Source organism: Chenopodium quinoa, unplaced genomic scaffold (assembly GCF_001683475.1).
Source record: "Chenopodium quinoa cultivar QQ74 unplaced genomic scaffold, ASM168347v1, whole genome shotgun sequence".
NCBI lineage: Eukaryota > Viridiplantae > Streptophyta > Magnoliopsida > Caryophyllales > Amaranthaceae > Chenopodium > Chenopodium quinoa.
The window spans coordinates 3,946,011-3,959,504 of record NW_018743894.1 but is presented as its reverse complement, the minus strand read 5'-3'; positions in this window follow the sequence as shown (position 1 = coordinate 3,959,504).

Sequence of the window (13,494 nt, the reverse complement as noted above, 5' to 3'; positions counted from 1 at the left end):
AACTTTTCATTGGATTCGGCTTCTCTAGGGACAGCCGGTCCTTAATCTCCATGAAGATGGAGTTGCAGTCCTTGTTAAACTCGTACCTTGGGACGTAGGTTTAAATTCTTTCTTCTTCTTCTGGGACGGCTGGTCAGAATCACTAACCGCCCAGATTTCTTTTCTCTTCTTGCTCTCTCCTTTCTTTTTGGCCGGCTGGACAGGCCGGCTGTCTTTCTGCTTGTCGGACTTCTTAGAGTCCGACTGGTTACCAGGCGAGCAGAGGTTAGTAGCTTGAATGTAGCTTTTCTGACTAGGTTGAACTTAAAAGTCGACCCGTCTCTCAGACCTTTGAAAAAGTCTGTAAAAACTACCTCGTCAGACAGTCCTTGAATCTGAATTCTAATCAGATTGAACCGCCTGACATAGGAGCGCAGCCCTTCTCTCTCCCCCTTCTTAATGGTGCTCAAGTCCAATCTTGTTTTCTTAGCAGGAATGTTCATTGAGAAATTGGAATCAAATAGGAAGGCAAGCTTCCTAAAACTATCGATGGACCCGGCTGGCAGATTACCAAACCATTGTTGGGCAATGCCCTTCAATGTAGCCGGGAAACAACGACACCAAGTGGCATCATCCAACCCCTGCAGATACATGAGGTTGGTGTAAGCCATGAGGTGATCTTTCGGATTGGTGGTACCATCATAGGTGCCAACCAATACATTCTTAACCTTGGCCGGCTGGGCCGTCTCGGTTATCTCCCGGGCGGAGCAGACGAAGCTTCCAGTCCAGTGGCTAGACATTATGATATGCCGCCTGACCTCCGAAGAGAGCCGGCTGCATATAGTAAGGTGGGTACTGACCTTAGACCTGGGAAGGTACATATGGTGCCGCCCCAATCATCTGAGGGCCAGAGTGGACGGTATTACCGCCTGTCTAATTCTCATGCAAGGAAGGTGCATTTCCCGCAGAAGTATTGTTAAAGCTGTCTGGGAAATTCGACGTAGAAGCCGATTCAAACAACTGCTGATTTCTCTTCCGGTAGATAATCTCCCGGACATCAAGAGTTGATTTTTTACTTCTCACCGGCTACTGAGTCCGGCGGGTGTTGTTGGTATTCTTATTTGGGAGAAGAATTTTCGACCAATCAATGGTCCCGGCTGCCTTCTCCTTTGGGTGAGGAGTGGGCTGCTGCTCTCTGACTGACTTCCCCTTTTCCAGAGGAGTCTTCTTGGCCGACTGACCTTTACTTGGGCCAGCCCGGCTCTGGGTGATCAGCTCTTTAATTTCACCCTTGAAATTTTTCATGAACCTCATGAGTTCGTCTCGGGTGACAGGTGCTGATCCAGCGGCCGTATGGGTTTCCCCTTCCGGCTGCCCAAGGGGTCGACTTGCACCCGCCTGGGAGGCACCCCGCTCTAGAATATCTCTAGGTCGGATGCTCTTGATTCTGAGCGAGCCATCACCGGCTGTAAAGGTTTCGACCTGGGGATCCTCATCCTCCTGGTCTGTAAAGACTTCTGGGTCATCACCCAGACGGTTAGGGGGTGGTACAGACTCTTGAACCATCTTCGAGGTACTCTCCCCACAGACGGCGCCAAATGTTTTGGGTGTTTTTGTCCCTTGGGAGAGTTACGTCACGAAGCCTGATCCGGATGAGGTGTACCTGCAAAATAACGGAGACACCGGTTGGGTGGTGCTCTGCCTCTGACGCACAAGTTAGAAACTTGAAGGGAGAGAAAAAGGTGCGGAAATTTAGGTGGGTATCTGCTCGGATTCCAAGCTCAGGTCTTTCTCTGATGTGAGAGAATGCAGGTGTAATCAATGATTCAATCTGTCCCCAAAGTGGGGAAATATCTCTCTATTTATAGGGTCCTAGGAGAGCGTGCCCCTATCTAGGTCACTTGACCTAACTTTCAGTGGGCTACGCGGTAAAACGACGCTTCTAGCGATTTGGGCCCTTAAAAGCGCCATTTCAGAGGCGTATCTGAGGGCGCCATGTGTCAAGAGGATGTTAAGCCACGTGGGCCATCCTGAGCTCGACACGTGGCTTCCTCTCATGGGTCCACGTGTCTAGGGTATTTTTCCCTAAACACTTGGCTTCTTGCTTGCAGGGGGAAATGGTAGCTTATTATTGTCAATCAAATCTTGGATAGCTTCCTTAAGCTTCCAACAATTCTCAGTGAGATGGCCCCTACCTTGGTGATACTTGTAATGTGCGTTGGGGTTCCAATCGGCCGTCCTCTTTTCAACCGATGGATCCCCGAATGGTTCAATAGGAGTTATAAGACCTTTTGCATTTAGTCGATCGAATGCGGTGTCATAACTCATACCAATAGGAGTAAAGTTCCTCCTAAATGGTTTCTTTTGTCCTTGGTTATTCATAGCAAGGACTTCACTCAAATTACAGGTGCTAACATTATTTGAGTGGGTGGTTTTAGAAGAAGAAGGATTGTCGTTCTTCTTGCTTTTCCAGCCACTGTTGGAGTTATTGTTAGCAGCTTTTTGTTTAGCAAGGTCGTCTTCAATGTTAATCTCAATATCATAGACGACCTTGAAAGTGTGTAGATTGTGTTGATATTAAAGATGTTTGGAATACTTTTCTTGGAGGTTCTTGATAAACAATCTCACAGATTCCTTCTCACTCGGTACTTCAATCATCCTAGCAGTGGTTTCTCTCCATTTATTGAAGAAGGAAGTGAAACCTTCATTCTCTTTTTGTTTAAGTATTTCAAGTTCCCTATGGTCAGTTTCAACTTGAATATTGCATTTATACCTATCAATGAAAGCGTTTACATTTGATTCCCATGTAGAGGTTTTCTCTTTGTCAAGGGAAAAGAACCATTGTTTGCAAACGGTTTCAAGAGATAAGGAAAATAAAGAATGAAATACTTTTCTATCAATACCCTTCATATTCATTATTATTTCAAAATCTCTTAAATAAAATTAAGGGTTATCACTTGCCTTGAATTTTGGGATGTCGTTGGCATTGAACTTCTGCGGAAGAAGCTCCTTGTCCACCAAGACCCCTTGTGAGCTAATACCCTGGAACCTGTAATCATTGGATATCTTGCTCAAGCTCTCTTGCATGAGCTCCATTTGTTGTTGTTTCACAGGGTCATTAATTTGGAGGGTTAAGGTTGTTAGCAGCTCCGTAACACCAGCCATTTGCTTTTAGAGCTCATTAACTTCTTCTTAACTCACCATTATCTTCTTGGCTTTCCTTTTTCAACCGATTGGTTTGTCAAAAAGTTAAACTTGAACGAAAAGGTTGTCTCTTATCAAACGCCCTTCCTTTCTTGACCACGCGTTGTAAATTAAACCATTTTTTATTTTAATGACTTGACTCAAATTGACTTTGACTTTACGGGTTTATAAAGAAAAAGAAAAAAAAATAGGGTGTATATTTTTGGGAATCAAGTATAGGGGTTCAAACAAGTGGTTCAATTGGAGGATTAATATCTAACTTACCCCCCTAAAAAAATGACGGAAAAACACGCGCAGACAAGACTCTCTAGACATGGTCAAAGTGTACATACATATTAGTGTGTGCTTTATTTGTGAGTGCAAGTGACATGCTTTGACTCTTGTGTAAGACCATGGGACTAAGTGCCTAGACTAAATTAAGGACTAAACAAGAGTAATGTTATTAACAAAATAATCAAACTGATTAGCAAACGGTTGAATTAGACTTATTGTGATGACTCGAGCAAAATCCTAAACTGTCGCTAGGGCAACAAGACTGTCGCTAGGGCAACAAGATTGTCGCTGCACACTACAGTGCAGCGCTAGACGACAGCGTTGTTGCTCAGCGTGTGACGCTGCAGCCCAAATTTTAGCGCCATTACTGGAGCATTAATCTGGGACTGCTTTCAGTATTTTTACTATGCGGGGCAGGCCTAAAGTCGTACTAAGTCAATTTTGATTAATTTATTAGACTTTAAGTACTCAAATTAATTAATTAGGCAAAGTCCTTTTAGCCATTAATTAGTTTATTTAAGGCTTAAACACAAGTCAAACAAACGATTAGGAAAAAACACATAGAGTATGCATAACAAATAATGCACAATTAGTTAAGTAGGCACAATATGATGCAATGAGTTTACAACCTAACCATGGCTCTAGTTCTCTAAAGTTCAGGATATGGGTTAGTCAAAGAGGGTCCATGGTTATGAGTCCGGATGAACTGTGCTGAAGCCTTACCTTTGGAAGGGTTGGCGCGAGTGGATGGGACCCCGCGAGTTAAACTCGCTTCCATGGTTTGGTGAATTCAACATTCTCGGATGTACCCTTTGTTACTCAGAGCGTTCAATCAGGTAGATGGAGCATGAATTCCGAGAGGGTTATGTCAATATGTAGAACACATATGGGTTTTAGAAAAGTGAGAAAAACTCAATCAGGAAGTAGAATCGAGACAACAGTGCAAGAATGGTCGAAATTAGAACTCATATTTCTGGCTCGGTATTGGAAGAACGCAGCGCCACCCAACAGGGACTGTCGCCGCGATATAGCCCTGTCGCATGGCAAAAGAATTGTCGCTCGGCGACAGAGCCATATCCTCGGCGATATGCTCTGTTTTCTAGACGCCAGTTCCTATATGCCTCAGCCCGCGGCTTTCTATGTTCATAAAATTTTTCAGTTTTTCACAGAATTATTTCGGTTCTAGTTGTGAAAGATATTCCTATAATTTCCTACATGTAAAAATCCTATGTTTTTTATTCATTACGGATGGTCTTTCCAATGAGAACCTTTCTTATGCATATGACAATAATGTTAATCAAAATTACGCACATGAAATACTTAGAACTTTTCGAGTCTCATCCACTCATTCTAAATCATTGCCAAAATAAATTTAAGGAATTACAATAGAAATCTTCCCCAGTGTAATCGCCAAAAACTGTAGGGAATATTTCAAGCATTACCCTAAATTTGAACCCCACTGTGATCATAAACTTAAGCATGGTGGCGTCCAAAGGGAAGGAAGCTAGAGCAAAAGAGTCGCCAACAAGTTTTAGGAACTTGTAAACCGTTCACAGGGTGAAGGGTACACCCCTTAACGATCTAAGAGATCGTTAACTCCAATAGTTCTGGAACCATAACTTAAAGTTCGGGGATGAAGGTACAAATCCAACCTAAAAGAGATTGAACCTGTCCTAATAATAGGCCTCTACTTTATTCTTCTCGTATTCATGTGCGCTTTCTGACTAACATGCAATCAATAGGTTTGCCCTAAACTTGTTTATCTATGTTGGTTGAATATTAATGTACAACAAAACTATTATTGGCGATCACTTGAATTATAACTGATTAGGGGATTTTTATCCACCAATCAGCATCCGACACGTGGGCCAGCCAGGTTTCGCCACGTGTCCTTCATGTAGGCCAATAGGAGCCTGCCACGTGTCATCAAGAGATTCGTCCTCCTTGGACCAATTGCAATGTGACACGTGTCCACCCATGCCAAATGGGAAAACCGGACAACAAGGCCCAATCATTGTGGGAGGCCCAGTCAGCCTTAGGTTTAACCTAAACCTAGTACTGGCACGCATCCCAAGGCATATAAATATGCCCATTAATCCTCATTAAGGGGGATTACGCACATTTAACACTCTCACCTAGAGAGACCTAATTACTTTTATTTCCGCATTAATTACTCCTTAATCAAGTACTAACTTGACCGTCGGAGGCGGATCTCCAATCGTCCGGAGCATCCGTTTGTTTTGCAGGTACAGGCGTCCGGTTCCAGTCTCAGAATTGTAACTCTCCCGCAGGACATCAAAAAACCCCGAAACATTTTGGCGCCGTCTGTGGGGAGAGTACTTCTGAGATGGCATCCACGTCTGTACCGACTCCTGAAGAGAGGCGTCCCCTGGACGACCCTCAAGTTCAGTCGGACCATGATACTGAGGAAGAATTTGAAGTTGAAGCTCACACAGCTTCAGACGGGACCCTAAGGGCCCGACGCACCCGTCATACCGAAAGGAGAGAACGGGAAGATCTTCAAACTGGACTCAGTAATCCAGCCGGCGCACCGCCTGTTCAGCAGCAGCCGGCTGATGGGTCTGCTCCCATTACAAGAAACGAACTCATGACCTTCATGAGGGGCTTCAAGGGAGAGATTCAAGAGTTGCTCAACAAGAAGCCGCCTGCTCTGGCCAAGGAGCAGTCGGCTAAGAAACCTTCCTCTTCAGGGAAGAGGAAGCCTGTTCAAGGGCGAGAGGCGACCCCTCATCCTAACTCTAGGAAGTGGGAGCCGCCTGTCCTTGATTTCACAAAGTACCGCTTTCCTACTCCAGGAAAGAGGAAACCTGTTCGTCATATTCAGGCGGACGGGTCGAAGAAAACATACACAGATGCTCGGCTATTGCTAGAGCAGAAGAAGAATGACCGATTGTCAGAGTCGGCCTCTACTTCAGACTTCCAAGACAGTCTACGCAATACCTCGATGAGGTATACTCAGTCGCATCATGAGAGTCAGTCAGGCGGTACCTCCCGTCAGTCCGGCTTTCATAGTAACCAGGCGGTACCAAACTTACCATTTGTACCGCAACAACAATATTTTTTGCAGTCACCTCTGTTTGGAGGGCATGCAGCAAAGAATGTCCAACCTATGGACTGGCAGCTACGGTTGCTTAGACTTGGGGAACAACCGTCGGCCTTCTCCAAGGAAATTACTGAAGCAGCTCAGCCGGCCAAAGTGAAAAATGTATTAGTAGGCGCCTATGACGGCACTACTAACCCAGAAGACCATTTGATGGCATTCACCAACCTGATGTACCTTCAAGGGTTGGATGATCCCACTTGGTGCAAGTGTTTTCCAGCGACTCTCAAAGGAATCGCACAACAATGGTTCGACAACCTGCCGACTGGTTGTGTGAATAACTTCAGGACGCTTGCTTACTTATTCACCTCCAACTTTGCCATGAACATACCTGCGAAGAAGACGACCCTTGATTTAGGAACGATTCAGCAGGGCGAGAAGGAGGGGCTTCGTTCTTACATCAGGCGGTTTAACATGATGAGAATACAGATTCAAGGGTTACCGGATGAGGTAGCCTATACTGACTTTTTCAGAGGCCTCAAAGACGGGTCGACATTCAAATTTGATTTGGTTCGAAAGAGGGTGGCGACTCTTCAAGAGGCCTTGATTGAAGCGGAAGCCTATATATAGGCGACTGATCTTTGTAGTACGGGAAAACAGTCGAACGGGAAAAGGTTCGACAAAAGAGAAGGACGACAGAAACAGTCGTCGAACAAAGATGAGAAGAAGAGAAAAGAGGTCTGGGCGGCTGATTCCTCTAAACAGTCGGCCCAGAAGAAGAGGAAAGAATTCAAACCATACTCCCCAAAGTATGCGTTTAACAAGGATAGCCAAGCTATCCTAAAGGAAATCAAGGGACGGATCTCAATTGAGAAGCCGGCCCCCATGAAGGGTTCTGCAAGCAACCGGAACCAAGAAAAATTCTGTGATTATCATGAAGATGTTGGTCATCACACCAACGAATGCATCAGTCTCATGCGGTATCTGGACCGCCTGGCTGAGCAAGGCGATCTTGACTCTTATGTCAAGAAATCTACGGGGAACACTTCCTCGAAAAAGCAGTCGGCCAAAAAGAGTCAACAGGCCGACAGCTCTGATACAGATGATGTAGTCGTCTACACCATTGCAGGCGGCTTCTCAGGAGGCGGCCCCACTATTAGGGGCAACAAAGACAAAATCAGGCGGCTAGACGTAAATTCCGTTCACCAAGAACGGCCCTCCAAATATTCATTTCCTGAGATTGTCATCACTGAAGAAGATCTAGGAGGGGTAAGGGGGCCGCATGACGACCCTATCGTTATTGAATGTAAAGTGGCCAACCAGAGAGTTGGCCGAATCCTTATAGATACCGGAAGCTCCTCAGATCTTATCAGTAGCAAATGTCTGTCAAAACTCAAATATCAGACTGATTGCATACATCCGGCATCCCACCCTTTAGTAGGGTTTGGAGGAGGAGTCGTCCACCCAGTGGGACGAGTGGATTTACCCATCTGCCTGGGTGAAAAAGGGGAAGGACGACACATGGTAGTCCGGTTCCTGGTAGTAGAAGAACTCTCGGCCTACAACATGATTCTGGGAAGACCAACCCTGAATAATTCCAAGGTTGTTATAATCCCATCTCTTATGTTGCTCAAGTTTGAGAGGGATGATGGAACAGTCGGGTCCCTAAGGGGAGATCAGAGGATGGCCCGAGAGTGCTATCTCTCGGATATCAAGCCCACTGTTATGGCCGCTGGGTCAAGTGGTGGAAAAACAGACCTTGACAATGTCAAGGAGAGTGCGCCTGTTCAAGAAGCAGGCGGCAAGAAGAGAAAGGCAGCCCAGACGGGGGCCGCAAGAAAAGACAGAAAATAGCAATCATTGGCAGAGGAGCGGTCGGATGAATTCCGCCCTCAGCCGGCTGGTGAGCATACGGACCTGATCTTAGACGACTCGCGTCCTGACCGAACAGTCAAAGTTGGGACGACTGCTCTGAGAGTCCTGGGTGACGACTTTCACAAACTATTGAAAGAATACAAGGACATCTTTGCATTCGAAGTCCGCGAAATGCCAGGCATTAGTGCTGACCTGGCGGTACATAAACTGGTTGTGGATCCGAAAAAGAAGCCGGTAAGGCAGAAGAAGCGAAACCATGGCGAAGAAATAAGTCAGGCGGCAGCCGCCGAAGTTAAAAAATTATTTGATGCAGGTTTCATTCGGCAATGTTACTTCCCAGACTGGGTTGCAAATGTGGTGCTTGTTAAAAAGCCGAATGGCACCTGGCGAATGTGTGTAGACTACACAGACTTAAACAAGGCGTGCCCCAAAGACAGTTACCCTCTGCCTAAAATTGATAACCTGGTCGACTCAACAGCCGGCCATGCTTTGATGAGCTTTATGGACGCCTACTCTGGTTTCCATCAAATTCCTTTATGGAAGAAAGATCAGGAGAAGACGGCCTTCGTCACTGATCAAGGGTTATACTGTTACACGGTCATGCCGTTTGGTCTTAAGAATGCCCCGGCCACCTTCCAGCGAATGATAAACACTGTGTTCTTTGATCAGATTGGGAGAAACGTCGAGGCATACATTGATGATATGATTGTCAAGTCTAAGCTTCAGATAGATCATCTGTCGGACCTCCGAGAAACTTTCGCCACACTCAGGCGGCACCATGTCATGCTCAATCCCAAGAAATGTGTATTTGGAGTTGAGTCTGGGAAATTTCTCGGATTCCTTATCAATCAGAGAGGAATAGAGGCGAACCCTGAGAAGGTGCAGGCGGTCATCGACATGCAGTCGCCTCGTACCGTCCGAGAGGTTCAGAAGTTAACAGGTTGTCTGGCGGCCTTGGGAAGATTTCTAAGCCGATCAGGCGACAAATGCTTATACTTCTTTCAGGCCATTAAGAAGAAGGCAAGGTTTGAATGGGGGCCGGATGCTGAGGCGGCCTTCCAGAAATTGAAAGTTCACTTGCATTCCTTGCCGAGGCTGGTCAGCCCTTTGCCCAAAGTACTCTACATGTACCTGGCCGTCTCTGATCATGCGTTAAGCGCTGTTCTTCTTGCTGAAAGAGACGGTTGTCAGCCCCCGGTCTACTTTGTCAGTCATGTATTGAACACTACGAGCCGACTCTTCGAGTAATGCTATATGACGAAGAGGCAAACTGGCAAGCCATGCGCCTGGCATTAGACTCACTCCCAGAAAGGAGGGGCAATGTTGTCTTGCGCCATGAAATTTACCGCCTGAGAATGACCAGATCATACAACAAAAAAGTACACAGGCGTCCACTCAAAATGGGGGACTTTGTACTTAGAAAAATGGAAGCAGTTGGTAGGGCTAATGAGTCTGGCAAATTAACTCCCAACTGGGAAGGACCCTACCGAATCTATGAAGAGGTCAGGGACGGTACCTACCGTCTGGAAACACCAGACGGCCAACCGTTGCCTCGAACCTGGAATGTAGATAATCTTAAGAAATATTTCTTTTGAATGATGTAAATAGTCGAGGGCTACTTAATAAAAGTTTGTTGTTTCATTCAATTTTGTACTAAGAGGGGCATGCCTACTGACAAACAGTCGGCTACTCTCCATGTTTAATTTTCATTCTTACTTAAGAGGGGCACGCTGCTTGTTCCACACAACCGGCTACTCTCCCATAACACAGTTCACTAAGAACTATCAAAGGCTCATGGCTGAAATGATCAAACCAGGCGCCAAGCCAACTGATCCAAATATAAGTTTAATTCGACCTGTCCCAACATTATAGCAGGCATCCGACGGCATCCATCCGGATGAAATTTGTCGCAGAGAGCAGCTCCCTTTTGGGTGGAACATTGTTCTATAAAATCATTACACGGCACCTATACGACTGTCTAACCAAGACAACCACGTAGCCGTTTCCCGGACAAGGATACCTCTCACTTAACTGACTAATCAGGTCAAACAAGTGTTCGCAGTAACCATCCGTGTCAACCAACCGACTGAACTACTTGGGATAAGAACAGTCGGTATCTTATGAGTTAATAGCCAACAAACATTGGCGAATAAAGGGGAACAACCGGTACCCACCGCTTGAAACCTCTACTACTCAGTCACTCGGCGACTAGGTAACAATCATGTTTACTTGGTCACTCCTTAAAAATTTAGTATGAAACTAAAAAGGTGTTCATACAGCGCCTGTTCACACTAGATTAAATGTGGCGGGGAACAGTCGGCCTGGACCGACTAGAGTCTCTAGCCTAAAAAAAAACAAACAAGGCAGGTAGGAAACCACCTTCCTACTTGGTTGAAGGGGATCCAGTCTTTAAAGTGGCCGACTGATCGCTTAGCCTGGAAACAGACAACCAGTCGTCCAGGGGCATAGGTGGCGTGACTAACTACCTCGTACCTGTCCGCAACTATCAGCCATGCAAAACAGTCGGTATAGTATGCAATTGGATATCAGAGTTTCGATACTTAGCAAAGTCGAAACAAATTCGAAACGAAACAAATTCAAAACATTTTGGCAAAAAGGCGACCTAAAATAATGGTCGCCTGAGTTATATTAACAGCCGGCCAGAAGGACCGGCATAAATATTCATACCCCCGGCCCCTTGGCCGGGTAAAAGATACAAAAAGAAGCCGGTCATTAAGACCGGCAAAATATTCAAAACCCCGGCCCCCTGGTCGGGTAAACAGAAACAAACGGCACGCAGGCCGTAAAAAGAAGACATAAAGCTTAAGAAGGGGGCAGATCTTCAATAATAGCAGCTGCCGCCTGGTCAGCACTCTTTTTGCTGGACTCGGCTTCAGCTGCATCCTTCTTCGATGCATCCACCCCAAGCGGCACAAGCGCCACTACCGGCTCCTCCTCCTCCAACGCCTCGTCCTCAGCAGCCGCCAGGATCTCTTGATTATATCTATCAGAACACTGGCGGTACGTTTTTTCCCATGAGGAAAAGTCGGCATTGGGGAAGAGGCGGCCCCAGGTCAGGCGCTGGATCTGAGCAGAGTCTTCCATCATCTCTCGGACCAGCTCCTTCTTTTCTTGCTCGGCCTTTGCCGAGAGCTCCTGAGTAAGACTCTTCTCCTAGGTCACCAGGCGTTCCTTAACGTGTGCCAAGGATTTCTCCAAGGTGTCGTATGAGGACATTTTTTGGCGAAGAGGTCTCAGATCGGCCTTGAGATTGTTGATGGTCGCCTCCATCTCATTATTTTTCTTCTGGGCCGCCTCCAACTGAGCCCGGATAGCAGAAGTAGCCTGCGCCTGATAATAAAGAATATCGATTGTCAAAATCTCATTTTGGGCAATTTGAAACATTGCCTTATCACAGTCAGAGGCGGCCATAGCTTTTGCAGCCTTTACCTCTTTGTTCTTCCTGTCAAGCGGCTTGCGAAGGCCGTTCACTCGGAGCAGGGCCTAAGTAAAAGGGAACAGGCGTCAGTTTTCAAACAAAAAACAGGCGTCCTGGAATTTAAATAACCAAAAATATGCTAAGTATACCTCAGCAAGGACCCCTGCAATTCCGTCTAGGTCAAGGGTGCCGACACCCCTGACCGCCTCCCTCTCAGCCAGAGGGACGGCTTTGATCATAGACTTGGCCACCTCGACCAAGTCTGGCTCCTGAGGGTCGGCTGCATCAAGCATAAACAAACGGGTTAGACCTAGTAAAGAAGGGAGCAAGTCTAAATTCACAAGGACTGCTTCATACTTCTAGGCGGCCTGATTGGAGTTTTAGAAGGAGTGGACGGCTGTTTCTCAGCCGCCGCATGTTTCCTGGCAGTACCAAGAGAGCTCGCAACAGTCGTCCTCCGGGTCTTGGAGTCCGGCTGTTGGGAAGAAGAGGTTCTTGGAGTGCCCGTCTGAAAAAAAAAAAAAAAAAAAAAAAAAAAAAAAAAAAAAAAAAAAAAACACTCGGTCAGTATATGCATAAACCCAACTCCAAAAAGAGAGTGAAAGGTTCGGAGCTCACCAAGGGCGCCCCCTTGTTGGGGGAGTCGGTTGAGGATTGTTGCATAATAGAGGCTCGCAACATGGCCGCCGCAGTCTTGGAAGCGGTGATCTTGCTCATGGCGTCCGCTACAAAGACAAGATACCAAGTTAATAAAAAGATAAACAGTAACTCATGGCAAAAAAGAGTATTCGACAGGCCGGCTACCTCTTGAACACCGACTGCTAAGGCCACAGGCGGCCAGAAAGTACTTGTCATAGAGCCATTTGAAGCTCGGGACGCAGTGCAGGGGTACTTGCTCTCGTACCCCTGTAGTAGAGTCGACCCTCGACTCTACTTTAAAGAGTCCTTTATCCAGGATCTCTTTCTTGGCTTTGGGGGGAACAGGCGGCATGTTGCGGCCGCCTGCAAGAAGAGGCGGATCCCTGTTCCACCTGTTGAAGCGCTTGTTCAGCTCTGTGTCTGAACTTTCAATGATAAGGAAGGTGCTTCGCCAATCCTTCCACTTGTTTGCTTTACCTCTTGTCATGAAGTAGCCTCTGTGGCTCGTCAATTGATACCAGCCGGCACCGCCTGCCTTAGGGGTCCGGCTGAGGTAGTTCATGTGGGCGAAAGCCTCGAAGTTTGGCTCCACCCCGTGCAGTTCGCACCCGGCCACATAGCCGAGTACGTTAACCCAGGAGTTTGGGGCTAACTGCCATAACTCCAACTCATACCCATCCAAGATCCGCTGAACAGCCGGATGTAGTGGGAAGCGCAGCCCAGCCCTGATGGCCGCCTCGTAGCAGCCAAAGCAGGCGCTATCATAACTAGTACCAGCCGGCCAGACGACTGTGTCTTCTGGATCCGGCACGAAAACTAAAAAGTCGGGGCCCATTGTGTGGTTCGCAATAAAGCTCCCCACTCTCTCTTGCATGGCCGTGATCCGGCCCCGTGGGACAGTGCAGTAGTAAGGGGTATTTTGCTCTCGGTAAGAGGCAGATGGCTCCGCCCAATTGTCCCCCTTCTCAACTGCGTGAGAATCCTCGCCTCTTGTAGGCGGTTGTTTTTCTCTTCCGTGTCCAGA